The sequence below is a fragment of the Temnothorax longispinosus genome, unplaced genomic scaffold (genome assembly GCF_030848805.1).
Source record: "Temnothorax longispinosus isolate EJ_2023e unplaced genomic scaffold, Tlon_JGU_v1 HiC_scaffold_14, whole genome shotgun sequence".
Lineage (NCBI taxonomy): Eukaryota > Metazoa > Arthropoda > Insecta > Hymenoptera > Formicidae > Temnothorax > Temnothorax longispinosus.
The window spans coordinates 1,791-16,864 of NW_027269925.1; the positions used below are offsets into that span (position 1 = coordinate 1,791).

At 37.9% G+C, this 15,074-nt stretch overlaps 1 pseudogene; it reads left to right on the top strand.

The window, feature by feature from the left end:
• Nucleotides 1-4,353: 4,353 nt before the first annotated feature.
• Nucleotides 4,354-6,993, top strand: LOC139823593 (cuticle protein-like; annotated as a pseudogene).
• Nucleotides 6,994-15,074: the final 8,081 nt, after the last annotated feature.

The window sequence follows — 15,074 nt, forward strand, 5'->3', positions numbered from 1 at the left end:
CGAGAGCTATTTTGCAATAATAGCAAAACCTTTTGTTAAAGTTTTGTTGAACCTTTTGCTATTTAGTAATAATTGCAAAAAAATTTTGCTATCTACTATATTGCTAAATTATATAGCTCTCGCTGCAAAAAATGTTAGTTATCCCATATTTTACGACTTACAGATTTGCTACAGTAGCTAATCCTTTATTTCCGTGTAGAAGGTAGATGAAAGATCATCAATTTATGTTATAAAATCTACTTGTGCATATTGCATGCCATGTACTTTAAATATCAAATACTCGGCCGTGTCAGTTAAACACATAAATTTAAATACACATAAAACGTCCGTTCAAAAAGCGCTGCATGTACACATTTTTCATGATATTATTACAAACTCTTGTATATCGCATTACAGAATATAATACGTATATTCTGTTTTAAATCTAATATAAAAATGAGTCCATTCTCCACTTTGTAAGAGTGAATTGCGAGGAAATAAAAGATTCTTCCTCCTCTTTCTTTAAAACTTTCGGAAGAGCATACAGCGTTCTTTGAAGCGCGGCTTCGAATAAGAAATGACTTTTTAATTACCGTACCGTAATTGCTAAATGTAAACTGAACATCTAATGAACCATGCAAATTAACGAAGAATTGTACGGCTATCGTACGCATACGACTATTATTCTTCTAGGTAAATTTAGCATCTCGTCGTTTCATAATTAAACACGAGAGTATCGCGTTTAGTAAATCTAAAACATGTAAACGTTCGTCACGTATATACATTATACATATGCACATGCGTGCGACGCTACTCGCATTTGCCACAATGCAGAATAATCTATGGGGATTCCAGTGACAACGGTTTCCGCGTTCGTAGCGCGGCGCGCGCGCGCGTGTGTACATTCGACGCCTTAAAATATTCACGAGATCAATATTCCGCACTTGTCGCAATATACGATTTTAGCATCGCGTTGCGAGACTTTTCGCGAGAATTTCGACAAGTGGATCAGACACGAGGAAAATGCGAGACATTCATACGTGACCTCTCGCGCAATGTGTGCCCCCGTCTGCACGTATCGAGATTAACCCTTATCTTATTATGGTGTTTAAGTACATCGAGGATTTCTCGCCTTTCATAAATATTGTATATAATTTTAGATACATTTTTGCACTTTATCTTATGTAGGAACAGGATCTTGCAATTTGTTCCGATATCTTACGCGTTTACATGAAAAGAGCTGTTCCTCTAATTGATTACACGAGCGTAGTTCTCGAAACAGGTGCGCTACCAAGGTCCAAGAGATGCCAGATCGCCACATCGGCCGATGATAAATGGTCGAGTTAATGGCCGACGTACTATTTGAGAAAGAGGATTTGTTGATGTCGGCAAAAATAAGCGACCGACGAATCAATGTAAAGGGTGGTAGATGTTTAGATTAAGCTTTTTGCTCGTTTGTCTTTGTTAGAGATTGACCATCAGGGTTGGTAGTAGTAGGATCTTGACACAACGCCTGCGATTCTAGTCCAAAACTTCCTTTCATTGATCTTAATGTTTTCTTGCAAACATATTGTCAAAACTATACAAGTAATTATAAATACTATTGCAACATTTTTTATTTTTTTATTTCCGTTTTACATTTCTTTTTAAACCGTGTACTGACATTCGAATTTCGTATAATTCACATCGAGGATTGATGTGAATATAAAATAGATAAGTATTTTAAATTTGAAGAAGAATTTGAGGAAATTTTAAATTTGATTCATAACCACGTCTAAAAATTAGAAATCGATATCGAGTTTGAAATACATTGTCACTGATGATCTTTAATAACGACATAACGTGAACGTAAGATTGAATATTTAACACCACCGTGCAACATAGCGGATAGGTATAGACTAATTTTGTTAGACTCTCGCTGAATGCCGTACGTTCAGTGGTATATATAAATGCTTTTTTTTTATCTATTGGCGATGGAATATGGTAGTTCACGGTATCAATTTGCAGTATCAATTTTAATTCAATTATTCAATCACGACAAATGTAAAAGTTTGAAAAGTCAACACGTTAACGGAACTACCCCGATTTACTTGTTAACAATGACAAAACGCGCGTTGTTATTCACAACTCAAGATATATTTTTCTCAATTTGAGCACAATGTAAATATGTAATAAACTTATGACTTCTTTAATGCGGTACAGAGTGTAGATATTTGGGAATAAAGGTAACTAAGAGAACAAGTATAATGTAATATTCGATACACCGCTATGTTGCACGGAAATAGTTTCTAATAATGTGCACAGAAAGCTCATAGCACGAGCGTTCACGGGTTAATGTCTCTATATTCTGGCGTTTGTGTTTGTTACTGAAAGCGTGGATGTATAGATCATATCGGCCGGACATTTACTGCCTTCATTGTTCCTTGGTAAAGGTAAAGAAATATTTGAACAACGTACAGCTTGGGATCTTATAAATTTACCTGTCAGGATTGTGACTAACGATTATAGCGGTATCTCGGGCGCGCGTCCCGTGTCATTCACGTACCCTTCCTGTGTACCTTATGTATGAATGTGTTCTTAGATAAACAGAAAAAAATTTGATATAAATGTGAAATAAACTTCTGTGTAGCATAAATCTCTCCTTGAAAATATACGAGATTTTTATGATAACTAAATATAAATATGCAACTAAATATAGAGTTTTTCGCCAAATTAGTGACAGAAGATTGAATCATTTTGACATTTTCATTCAATTTTACGTTTACTTGGCCAGTTTCCGCTGTTTGAGAATAAATTATGTCTAAACTCCGCATACATAGTTACGAAACGAAGAATTCGAAAAATAGGTTTATCTGCCGACATAATCGGCTCTGATGGCCAAATCAATCCATTACATTTTTAATGAATAACTGCAAGACTCCCGCGAGCAATACAGGCAATTCTATATCGCCCGTCTTGATCGATTAACTAAAGCGGCCAAATTCTATCCGTAACTTTTGCGGCAACTATCAGCAACTTTTCAATTATCTTCTCCGATCGAATCGCGAGCGTGACGGCCGATTTGAACACGGCGACCGAATCCCTTTCTGGATTTTCGCACGAGTGAGTAACGCCGACGTGTGCCACCGTCGCCGCGTCGTCGAGCACGTGGATCGTACCGTGTGTTTTCTCATCCACAAAAAGATCCGCGGGACAGTCTCGCATACGGTAAACGTGCTGTGAGCGTTGTGGAAAACATCGTGAAAAACACATCATGCTGAGGATACGAGGAGAGAAGGCCCGCCGCGATTCGAGTGTGGTATGAACGCGAGAGTGGGTGTGGGTGGTTGGAAAATATGTGCGTCGCTTTTCCTATCGGCCGCGTTTCGAGAGAACTTCCCGGCGCCGCGGCCGCGTCTATCGTCCAAGTGAATCTCTTTTATTTCTCTTTCTTTCGTTTGGCTAGGGCCGTTATAATATTATCGCCAAATATTACGCGAAATCTGCGGAATCTTATCTATATCGATCTTTCCGTCAAGAGAGCAGAAGAGATAATTCCAAAATTGCTTTTGGTTGAGCTGGTAAACAGATGATTTAGAGATTTATCACTTTTGAGTTCTAATTAAAGAAAAAAAAATTATTAATTTTGTGTCATATGCCAAAGTTTCTTATCTACAATAAAATCACTTATTTGCATGTATTCAGTAATGAATTCTACTTATCTTTTATTTTAATTTTAATTAGATAGGTCTCCCTATCTCTAATTAAAATTTAAAATAGACTTCGTAGAAATAGACCTCTCATTTCTGTGAATTATTCTGTAGATCATCTATTTGGCACTTATAGTTGTATAATAAAGTTATATATATATATATATATATATATATATATATATATATATATATAATATACCATCTACTGGCCGGCGGATAACAAGGTCGACGTGAAAGTGAAAAGAGAAGACAGTTCTTCTCATCGACAGGACTTCCGATCCGAGATTTAACGAAACATATTGAAACTCAAGAAGCGCGCGTCCCCGGAAAAGCTTTCCCAATAAATCAGCTCTGATGACTTTACAAACTTAGCTTCGTCCGCGATTTCGCATTGACAGTGACTAATGGAAAAGTCGCCTGCATCGCATAGGGTATCGATTATCCGCTGTTACACTTCGGATGCTATTAAATATCTTGCACGAGGCACGGCGCTAAGTAGATGAGGAAAGATATATTTAGAGAGGATGTTTCAAAGAGCAAAGAAAATGAAAAGAGAAGCGAACACTTCGAAGCCGCGGAGAAATTTTCAAAGAAACTATCGAATCCTTGACACAACTTCGCGCGTATTAATCTCGCCTTTTCCCACAGAAGAGATTTACGATCGCGAATTGTGGTTTTTCAGACGGTCGCTTTCCTCTGCGCCGCGGTGCCGTGCAGCCACGCAGTGGTTCTCAGCGGTTACAACGGCGGCCACGGCTTGTCCAGCCTGTCCTACGGCGATTACACCGATCTCGACGGATACATTGGATCCGCCGGATACAAAGTTTTGCCGACGGTCGCGCGACCGTCGCGGTGCCGTTGCACGCGGTATCCGCCGCGCCGCTACACGTGGACGCGTTTCTGGATCACGAATATCACGGCTACAAACACGTCGATCAGGATCACGACTATTACGTGAGTATCTCTTCTGACGTCTTTTTTTCGCAAGTTTGCAATATTTTACTGCTGCGAGAGGACGTATCTCGATTCTCGTGTCGAAATACTCCACGATATGTTTGTTTGAAACTTCTTGGAGAACTTTTAAAAGTTCTTTTTCTGAAGCACTTTCACAGAAGCAGTGCGACTTAATAATATTTACAACAAACATTGTAATCGGCGTATCTGGTTTCAACTATCTGGAAACTTCAACTATCTCTCCCACACTCCGACTTCCACCGTTTCAACTTCGTTAACGGCATTTAATATAAATTCTCGCACGTTTCCTTCTGAAAAGTGTCAAGATCCTTCAAGTCTCGCGATGCTTCCAGGCGCTTGAGGCGTATATGTTAATTAAATACAAAGTTTACATGTGTATTTTTTAGTGGTCACAAAGAATTACAGAGGTACACAGTACAAAATAAAAATATTTTATTAAAATACATAAATTTTTCTTGTAAAAAAACTTGGCGCTGCTAGACCTCGAAATTTTAAATAAATAAATAAATTTATCCTTTACTTAATGATAAGCCGCATTATCCGCCGTCCGCGTCGTCACCCGCACACCCATATCACTCACTCGCACATCTACGCTGATAATCATTTAATATTACTCCCATCGCATTATTTTCTGAATTATTTTTATTTATTGTTGTCCTTATTTATTTAAAATTTCGAGGTCTAACAGCGCCAAGTTTTTTTACAAGAAAAATTTATGTATTTTAATAAAATATTTTTATTTTGTACTGTGTACCTCTGTAATTCTTGAAAAGAGTTACGGTCGGTCTCGCTCCGCGTGTACTTGGCGCGAGACACTACCGGTGTCTCTTGAGTTAAATTCCTGTCTCTCTCTCTCTCGAGATCTCTGAAAAGCGAGAGAGATAGCTCTCTCTCTCCTCTCTCTCTCTCCTCTCTCTCTCTCTCTCTCGAAATCGTCTATCTCTCTCTCTCCCTCTCGCTCCCTCTCCCCTCTCCTCTCCCTCTCCCTCTCCCTCTCGACAATCCTCGATCCCCTCTGCCCTCTCCTCTCGCCTCTCCCTCTCCCTCTCCTCCCTCTCCTCCCTCTCCCTCTCCCTCCCCGTCCCTCCTCCCTCCCTGCCCAGTCCCTCCCTCCCTCCCTCCCTCGCCCCTCTCTCTCCCTCTCTCTCTCTCTCTCTCTCTCTCTCTCTCTCTCTCTCTCTCTCTCTCTAAAAAGCGACGTCTGTGTGATGAAAGTATTTCCTCTGTCCTCGCCGTATCTTATTGTCGAGCCTCTTTCCGTAACGCTCATTGTCGTCGCTTTCTCACGATGTTAATTGTCACTAAAAGCGGCGTTCCAAATAATATCGCAAAGCAAGGAAACAGCGCGCTACGTGTGCGGATGATAATTACGATATAACGCGTCGCGTCACTCAAAACCACGCGGAACTGCGTGCGTGGCAAGTAGCGTATTATTACACAGTTGCGGATCACAAATTTATCAAAGAATTCATTAGCAACTTAAAATCGCGGCATACAAAAGCATCCTATATCATATTCAAGTATATTCGGTAAATTAAATTACATTATGTAAATTAATTTATTTAATTAAGTTACGAGTCTCTTAAACTTTTCAATTTTTTGGAAATAAATTCCGTTTTACGTACGATTAATACGTTCGCGCAATCAAAATCTGCATTTACAGCAATTTGCAAGTTACATGGAAGTATCGGAGCGCGGGATAAAATAAATAACCCGAGCCCGCGCGCGCGTGATGTGCATATTGAGCAGTTAAAGCTTTCTCTGGTCTCTGGCGCCGGTTTCAGTATGCAGACGTTCGTCGCTAACTCGTCACAAACTCACGTTATAACGATGACCCTGTGTGCGCTTGTTGCAGTCGCACCCAAGATACACCTTCAATTATGGCGTGCACGATCCCCATACCGGTGACGTGAAGATCCAGCACGAGGTGCGGGACGGCGACGTCGTCCACGGCTCGTAATAGCGTGAACGAGCCCGACGGGAGCGTGCGCATCGTCGAGTACACGGCGGACGATCACAACGGATTCAATGCCGTCGTGAAAAAAGTCGGGCCGGCGATACACCCGAAACCGGTGCCGATCGTCAAGTACGTCTCGCCGGCGCACTACAACAGCTACGACTACGAGAAGCATTATTAGCTCAGCCATCAGTGTAAATGAATCGGGCGTTTCGCTAAGAGGCATTTAGTCGATAATCAGTCTGCTAGTCAATGTGACAGCGAAATTTTCAAGTTTGATCGGATCTTCAAGTGGGATTTAATTGATCATTGGCCGTCAGCAACGAGTAACAAAAATTGGGCTCATCTCATGTAAAACAGTTAGATCGATTATTTCCACAGATAACAGAAGTAGTTTCCATCTATTTATTTAACCCTTCTCCGACGATTGTGGCGAAACCGCACAAAGGCATCTCGCGCATCGTTTTAAAAAGTAGACTGACGGAATTGGAATTCCGATGTAACCGCGCATGTCTGAAGTATCGATTTACATTTGCAGAGCGATATACATAATAACATACCACATTTCGCTTGTTCTCGAGATGCCTCTTGTGAGTTCAGTTTTAGGTTTCGTACATTCTAAATAAATATAGTACCGTGAATAATTTAGAAAGAGTATGTAAATGTTTCACCGCCTCATATTATAGAAAGTGTTACGCTCATTTAAATCCGTCCGAGAATAGTTTATGGCTGCGTTTCGATCATGAACACAAAACTTTAGAACAGTACAAAAAAGCGGCTTGCAATAGTATTATATATATTAGTCGTACCTGTGTTTAGCGATCGGACATGGAAATTGATCGATTTTATTACACAAGCCTGTTAATTGAGGCTTCAGCGCTTCCAGTTGATAAGTTAGTCCACGATATAATCCGGAGCAGACTTTAACAGGCTCTGAATCTCGCTAGTTATCTTCCATATCCCACAGGAGCCTTGATGCGACCATCCGCTAATTGTGCCGCAACATTCGGTCGGTACCAGCGGGGTTAACAGTGATTTCAAATATTCGTAGTTTTCTGTAATATAGAATATAAGCAATGAAATTGTCTACAACATACAGCGCCAACATGTATAAAAAGAAAATAAGAAGGAAGTATCCAATACCATTTATTATAGCATCGGCTGCCAGATGCTCTATAATAATTTCATGGGCCTGGGTCCATTGTTCCGCCTGGATGTAGTACCAAGCTGCTTCGCCATACCTGCAAAAGCATCGAATCTCTTCAAATATGTCCAGAATTGCATTCCAATTAACAAACGTAACAATCAATTTTTTTTATACAAATTTATTATACGAGTGTATTTGAATGTAATATTGTTAAATACCTCTTATTGACACTGCTTTTGACGCATCATTCTATCTTCGTTGCACATCGAACATCAAACGAAGATAGAGCGATGCTTTCAGCGCTGAAAGCGTCAAGATAAACGCAGCCAAAGACAGTGAAAAATTTTTCTAAAAGCGAGGGAGGGGGGAGTGTAACGTCGCGTTACATTTGTCCAAGCATGGCGGGGTCGGCGTTATGCGCACGAATGCTGCTCAACAACGCGACGAGAGAGAAAGAGAGAGATCTCTCCTCTCCTCGTCAAAGAGACCATTTAAGACAAATGTCGAAAATCGAAGTTTATAAAATGATCTATAAAGAATACTCGTCGCGAGAATAGTATATACCTATTGTTGACCGATTACTGACCATTAAAAATAATTTATCGAAAAAGAAATGCAATTGTTGTAGAGTAAAATGCATTAATTCGCTGGATCATATTAGCGAGTAACCCGACTTCTCGTTACATTTAATACTTCGATGAACCGCGCACATGTGGATTATTAAAGACCTAGTGGCCAATAAGTCAAAATACTATGATGACCCATTGAATTAATGCACCTCACTATACATATACCTACCTATATTTTTAATTACAACGAGATAACGAATATTTTAAGTTATATGTTTAATATTTCGAGTAAGGCCCTGCGCACAGTAGAACACATATTAGGAATAAGAATAAATGATAAATATTAGAATACTAGCTGCCCCGGCGAACTTCGTACCGCCTAACAGTAATGAATGTAGTGATAAGACACGCAAATAGTCCCTCTCTCTCCCTTTCTTTCTCTCTCTCTCTCTTCTCTCTTCCACCTCTCTCCCTCTTTCCTCTCTCCCTCTCCCCCCTCTCTCTCTCCCCCTTCTCAACCCCTCTCTCCCTCTCTCTCTCCCCTCTCTTTCTCTCTCTCTCCTCCTCCCTCTCTCCTCTCCCTCTCTCTCCTCCTCTCCCCTCTTTTTTCTCTTCTCCCCCCCTCCCTCTCTCCTCCCCCTATGTTTTTTTCTCTATGTATTTGGATATCTTTCTAAATTAATTTTTTTTTTACGTGAATTTTTCCGATATTTTATTAGTTATTCTGCTATTCCGGAAAATTCTACCCCTATTTCATATACTTGTGGTAAAAATTCGGCCCAGCCGTTCTTGAGATATAAATAATGGAATATTCCTGTAATAAATATTAAATATTAGAATATGTATAAATGCGGGAATATTCCTGTAGGAATAATATTCCTTTATATTTTATTCCTTTCCATTGTGCGTTATGTCTAAATTATTTCTAATTCCGATTCGTAATATTTAATATTTATTTTTATTCCTAATATGTGCTCTATTGTGCGCAAGGCCTAAATGTATTTATATATATACATATATATATATATATATATATATATATATATATATATATATATATATATATATATATCTTAGAAGGTATCTAATATGACTTGTTTACATTATTCAGGCGCGACGATATAGATTGTACAAGAAAACCACGTGACATACGATAGAAATATTTCTCCGTGAAGTACAGAATTATTTCTCGTCCATGCTTTCTCTCGACCAATTACGTATCATTCGTCTTCATAACGGTTTAGTCATCACGCGTTTCTCAAATCACGAGACAATCGATAAAAAATGTAAGAAAGATTTAAATAGTATCACATACTGATGTATTTCTCTAAGTGTTTATAATTTCAAGCTTTACAAATCTACTGTACGAATCGCGCAATTTGCTATCGCCGTATGTGTAACACTGTCATCAGGATCACTGAAAAGATCTTCAAAAAAACTTCATGCTTATTTTCTGTGTCAATTTACAACCTACAAGCGAGTGCGGGAAAAAAATTAATAAAAATGGGACTTTCCGTTAATGAACTTTACAACTACGCGACCGATAAATTAACTTATGCGTGTTACTTCACATTTACATTTACGGCATTATTTCTGTTACGCGCATATTAACGATAGGTCGCAGTTCCTGTTGCGCATAATCTTCCGGCAATGGTAGTTGAGATATCAGACGAACCAACAACTTCGTGACCGATCTTTGCTCGTTTTTTTGCAACAGCAGCATATTTCTAGCCAAATGTAGAGTCCTCTTTGCAATTTCAGCTTGGCACAACCAAGAGATACAAAAGAAAAAATATGCCTTAAGCCTTGTGTCCACGATGCTAGGAATTGCTCCGAGATCTCGGACGGAAAAAGAATTAACCAATCGCATTGGTCAATTGCCGAATTATTTAAATATGATTGGTCAATTACTTCTCCGCCCAAGGTCTCAGAGCGATTTCTAGTATCATGAACACAAAACTTTAGAACAGTACAAAAAAGCGGCTTGCAATAGTATTATATATATTAGTCGTACCTGTGTTTAGCGATCGGACATGGAAATTGATCGATTTTATTACACAAGCCTGTTAATTGAGGCTTCAGCGCTTCCAGTTGATAAGTTAGTCCACGATATAATCCGGAGCAGACTTTAACAGGCTCTGAATCTCGCTAGTTATCTTCCATATCCCACAGGAGCCTTGATGCGACCATCCGCTAATTGTGCCGCAACATTCGGTCGGTACCAGCGGGGTTAACAGTGATTTCAAATATTCGTAGTTTTCTGTAATATAGAATATAAGCAATGAAATTGTCTACAACATACAGCGCCAACATGTAAAAAAAGAAAATAAGAAGGAAGTATCCGATACCATTCATTATAGCATCGGCTGCCAGATGCTCTATAATAATTTCATGGGCCTGGGTCCATTGTTCCGCCTGGATGTAGTACCAAGCTGCTTCGCCATACCTGCAAAAGCATCGAATCTCTTCAAATATGTCCAGAATTGTATTCCAATTAACAAACGTAACAATCAATTTTTTTTATACAAATTTATTATACGAGTGTATTTGAATGTAATATTGTTAAATACCTCTTATTGACACTGCTTTTGACGCATCATTCTATCTTCGTTGCACATCGAACATCAAACGAAGATAGAGCGATGCTTTCAGCGCTGAAAGCGTCAAGATAAACGCAGCCAAAGACAGTGAAAAATTTTTCTAAAAGCGAGGGAGGGGGGAGTGTAACGTCGCGTTACATTTGTCCAAGCATGGCGGGGTCGGCGTTATACGCACGAATTGCTCAACAACGCGACGAGAGAGAAAGAGAGAGATCTCTCCTCGTCAAAGAGACCATTTAAGACAAATTGTCGAAAATCGAAGTTTATAAAATGATCTATAAAGAATACTCGTCGCGAGAATAGTATATACTTATTGTTGACCGATTACTGACCATTAAAAATAATTTTATCGAAAAAGAAATGCAATTGTTGTAGAGTAAAATGCATTAATTCGCTGGATCATATTAGCGAGTAACCCGACTTCTCGTTACATTTTAATACTTCGATGAACCGCGCACATGTGGATTATTAAAGACCTAGTGGCCAATAAGTCAAAATACTATGATGACCCATTGAATTAATGCACCTCACTGTACATATACCTACCTATATTTTTAATTACAACGAGATAACGAATATTTTAAGTTATATGTTTAATATTTCGAGTAAGGCCCTGCGCACAGTAGAACACATATTAGAAATAAGAATAAATGATAAATATTAGAATACTAGCTGCCCCGGCAAACTTCGTACCGCCTAACAGTAATGAATGTAGTGATAAGACTCGCAAATAGTCCCTCTCTCTCCCCCTTTCTTTCTCTCTCTTTCTCTCTTCCCCCTCTCTCCCTCTTTCCTCTCTCCCTCTCCCCCCTCTCTCTCTCTCCCCCTTCCCCCTCTCTCCCTCTCTCTCTCCCCCTCTCTTTCTCTCTCTCTCCTCCTCCCTCTCTCCCTCTCCCCTCTCTCTCTCTCCCCCTCTTTTTCTCTCTCTCCCCCTCCCTCTCTCCCTCCCTCTATGTATTTTTTCTATGTATTTGGATATCTTTCTAAATTAATTTTTTTTTTTACGTGAATTTTTCCGATATTTTATTAGTTATTCTGCTATTCCGGAAAATTCTACCCCTATTTCATATACTTGTGGTAAAAATTCGGCCCAGCCGTTCTTGAGATATAAATAATGGAATATTCCTGTAATAAATATTAAATATTAGAATATGTATAAATGCGGGAATATTCCTGTAGGAATAATATTCCTTTATATTTTATTCCTTTCCATTGTGCGTTATGTCTAAATTATTTCTAATTCCGATTCGTAATATTTAATATTTATTTTTATTCCTAATATGTGCTCTATTGTGCGCAAGGCCTAAATGTATATATATATATATATATATATATATACATATATATATATACATGTATATTTGTCAAATGGTCGGTACCGGGACATCTCCTACTACCTAATGGCATTTTCCGAAACATTTGGTGGATTCCAGGTCTGACCTGGAAACATAATATGTCTAATGATATTTTCCAGGACAGTCTTGGAAAAAATGTATACATATACAAATTATGTACAAAAGATTGTCCTGGAAACTAACGTTAGGACATAATTTATTATAAATGTCAGTTTTTACTTATTTATGTATATTTAGCGTGTTTAATATACATTTTAACGTTTGAGAACGTGGTAAGAGAATGTGAGTTTACGGTATTCTACACACGTCAACCCGATTCCGCAGAAGTTAACTCGCAAGTGAATAATTTCACATTATTTATGAAAAATTTTTTATGTCCTGGAAACTAACGTTAGGCCATAATTTATTACATGTCAGTTTTTGCTTATTTACGTATATTCAGCGCGTTTAATATACATTTTAACGTCTGAGAACGTGGTAAAAGAATGTGAGTTTACGGTATTCCACACACGTCAACCCGCAAGTGAATTTTGGATTTACAAAAATGTGCTTGTACCACAAAATTTGAGGTTATGTCATAGAACTGTAAATATCAATTTTTGATAACTTCCGTACATTCAAGGGGTTTAAAGTACTTCTTAACATTTGAAAACGCGATATGGAAACATAAGTTTACGTTATTTCGCAAGCATTATCCCGCAAATCAATAATTTTACATGATTTATGAAAAATTTTTATGTCCTGGAAACTAACGTTAGGCCATAATTTATTACATGTCAGTTTTTGCTTATTTACGTATATTCAGCGCGTTTAATATGCATTTTAACGTTTGAGAACGTGGTAAGAGAATGTGAGTTTACGGTATTCTACACACGTCAACCCGATTCCGCAGAAGTTAACTCGCAAGTGAATAATTTCACATTATTTATGAAAAATTTTTTATGTCCTGGAAACTAACGTTAGGCCATAATTTATTACATGTCAGTTTTTGCTTATTTACGTATATTCAGCGCGTTTAATATGCATTTTAACGTTTGAGAACGTGGTAAAAGAATGTGAGTTTACGGTATTCCACACACGTCAACCCGATTCCGCAGACGTTAACCCGCAAGTGAATAACTTCACATTATTTATGAAAAATTTTTATGTCCTAGAAACTAACGTTAGGCCATAATTTATTACATGTCAGTTTTTGCTTATTTACATATATTCAGCGCGTTTAATATACATTTTAACGTTTGAGAACGTGGTAAGAGAATGTGAGTTTACGGTATTTCACACACGTCAACCCGATTCCGCAGACGTTGACCCGCAAGTGAATAATTTCACATTATTTATGAAAATTTTTATGTCCTGGAAACTAACGTTAGGCCATAATTTATTACATGTCAGTTTTTGCTTATTTACGTATATTCAGCGCGTTTAATATACATTTTAACGTCTGAGAACGTGGTAAAAGAATGTGAGTTTACGGTATTTCAAACACGTCAACCCGCAAATAAAGAATTTCGCATTTACAAAAATGTGCTTGTACCCCGAAATTTGAGGTTATGTCATAGAACTGTACATATCAATTTTTGATAACTTCCGTACATTCAAGGGGTTTAAAGTACTTCTTAACATTTGAAAACGCGATATGGAAACATAAGTTTGAGTTATTTCGCAAGCATTATCCCGCAAATCAATAATTTTACATGATTTATGAAAAATTTTTATGTCCTGGAAACTAACGTTAGGCCATAATTTATTACATGTCAGTTTTTGCTTATTTACGTATATTCAGCGCGTTTAATATGCATTTTAACGTTTGAGAACGTGGTAAAAGAATGTGAGTTTACGGTATTCCACACACGTCAACCCGATTCCGCAGACGTTAACCCGCAAGTGAATAACTTCACATTATTTATGAAAAATTTTTATGTCCTGGAAACTAACGTTGGGCCATAATTTATTACATGTCAGTTTTTGCTTATTTACGTATGTTCAGCGCGTTTAATATACATTTTAACGTTTGAGAACGTGGTAAGAGAATGTGAGTTTACGGTATTTCACACACGTCAACCCGATTCCGCAGACGTTGACCCGCAAGTGAATAATTTCACATTATTTATGAAAAATTTTTATGTCCTGGAAACTAACGTTAGGCCATAATTTATTACATGTCAGTTTTTGCTTATTTACGTATATTCAGCGCGTTTAATATACATTTTAACGTCTGAGAACGTGGTAAAAGAATGTGAGTTTACGGTATTTCAAACACGTCAACCCGCAAATAAAGAATTTCGCATTTACAAAAATGTGCTTGTACCCCGAAATTTGAGGTTATGTCATAGAACTGTACATATCAATTTTTGATAACTTCCGTATATTCAAGGGATTTAAGATACTTCTTGACACTTAAGAACGTGGTATGGAAACATAAGATACGGTATTTTGTAAACATTATCCCGCAAGTCAGTAATTTTACGTTATGGCCAAAAATTTTTCGTGTCTTGGAAACTAACGCACCATAAAATGGTGCATGTCTTGGAATCTACCATAAAGTATATATAACATGTCTTGGAATCTATCATAAAGTATATATTTTTTCCAAGCCAGTCCTGGAAACATTACTGTAACATTACTGTCCTGGAATATACCATTACGAAAGTGTCTTGGAAAACATTATTTTCCAATATCTCAATAAGTAATTAGTTGATTTAATTTTCCTTTGTAGAATAGAACCAGGGTGTTAGGGCGCATTGAGAAATATTAAAAAAATAGGATGTCCCGGAACCGACCATTTGACAAAGATATATAT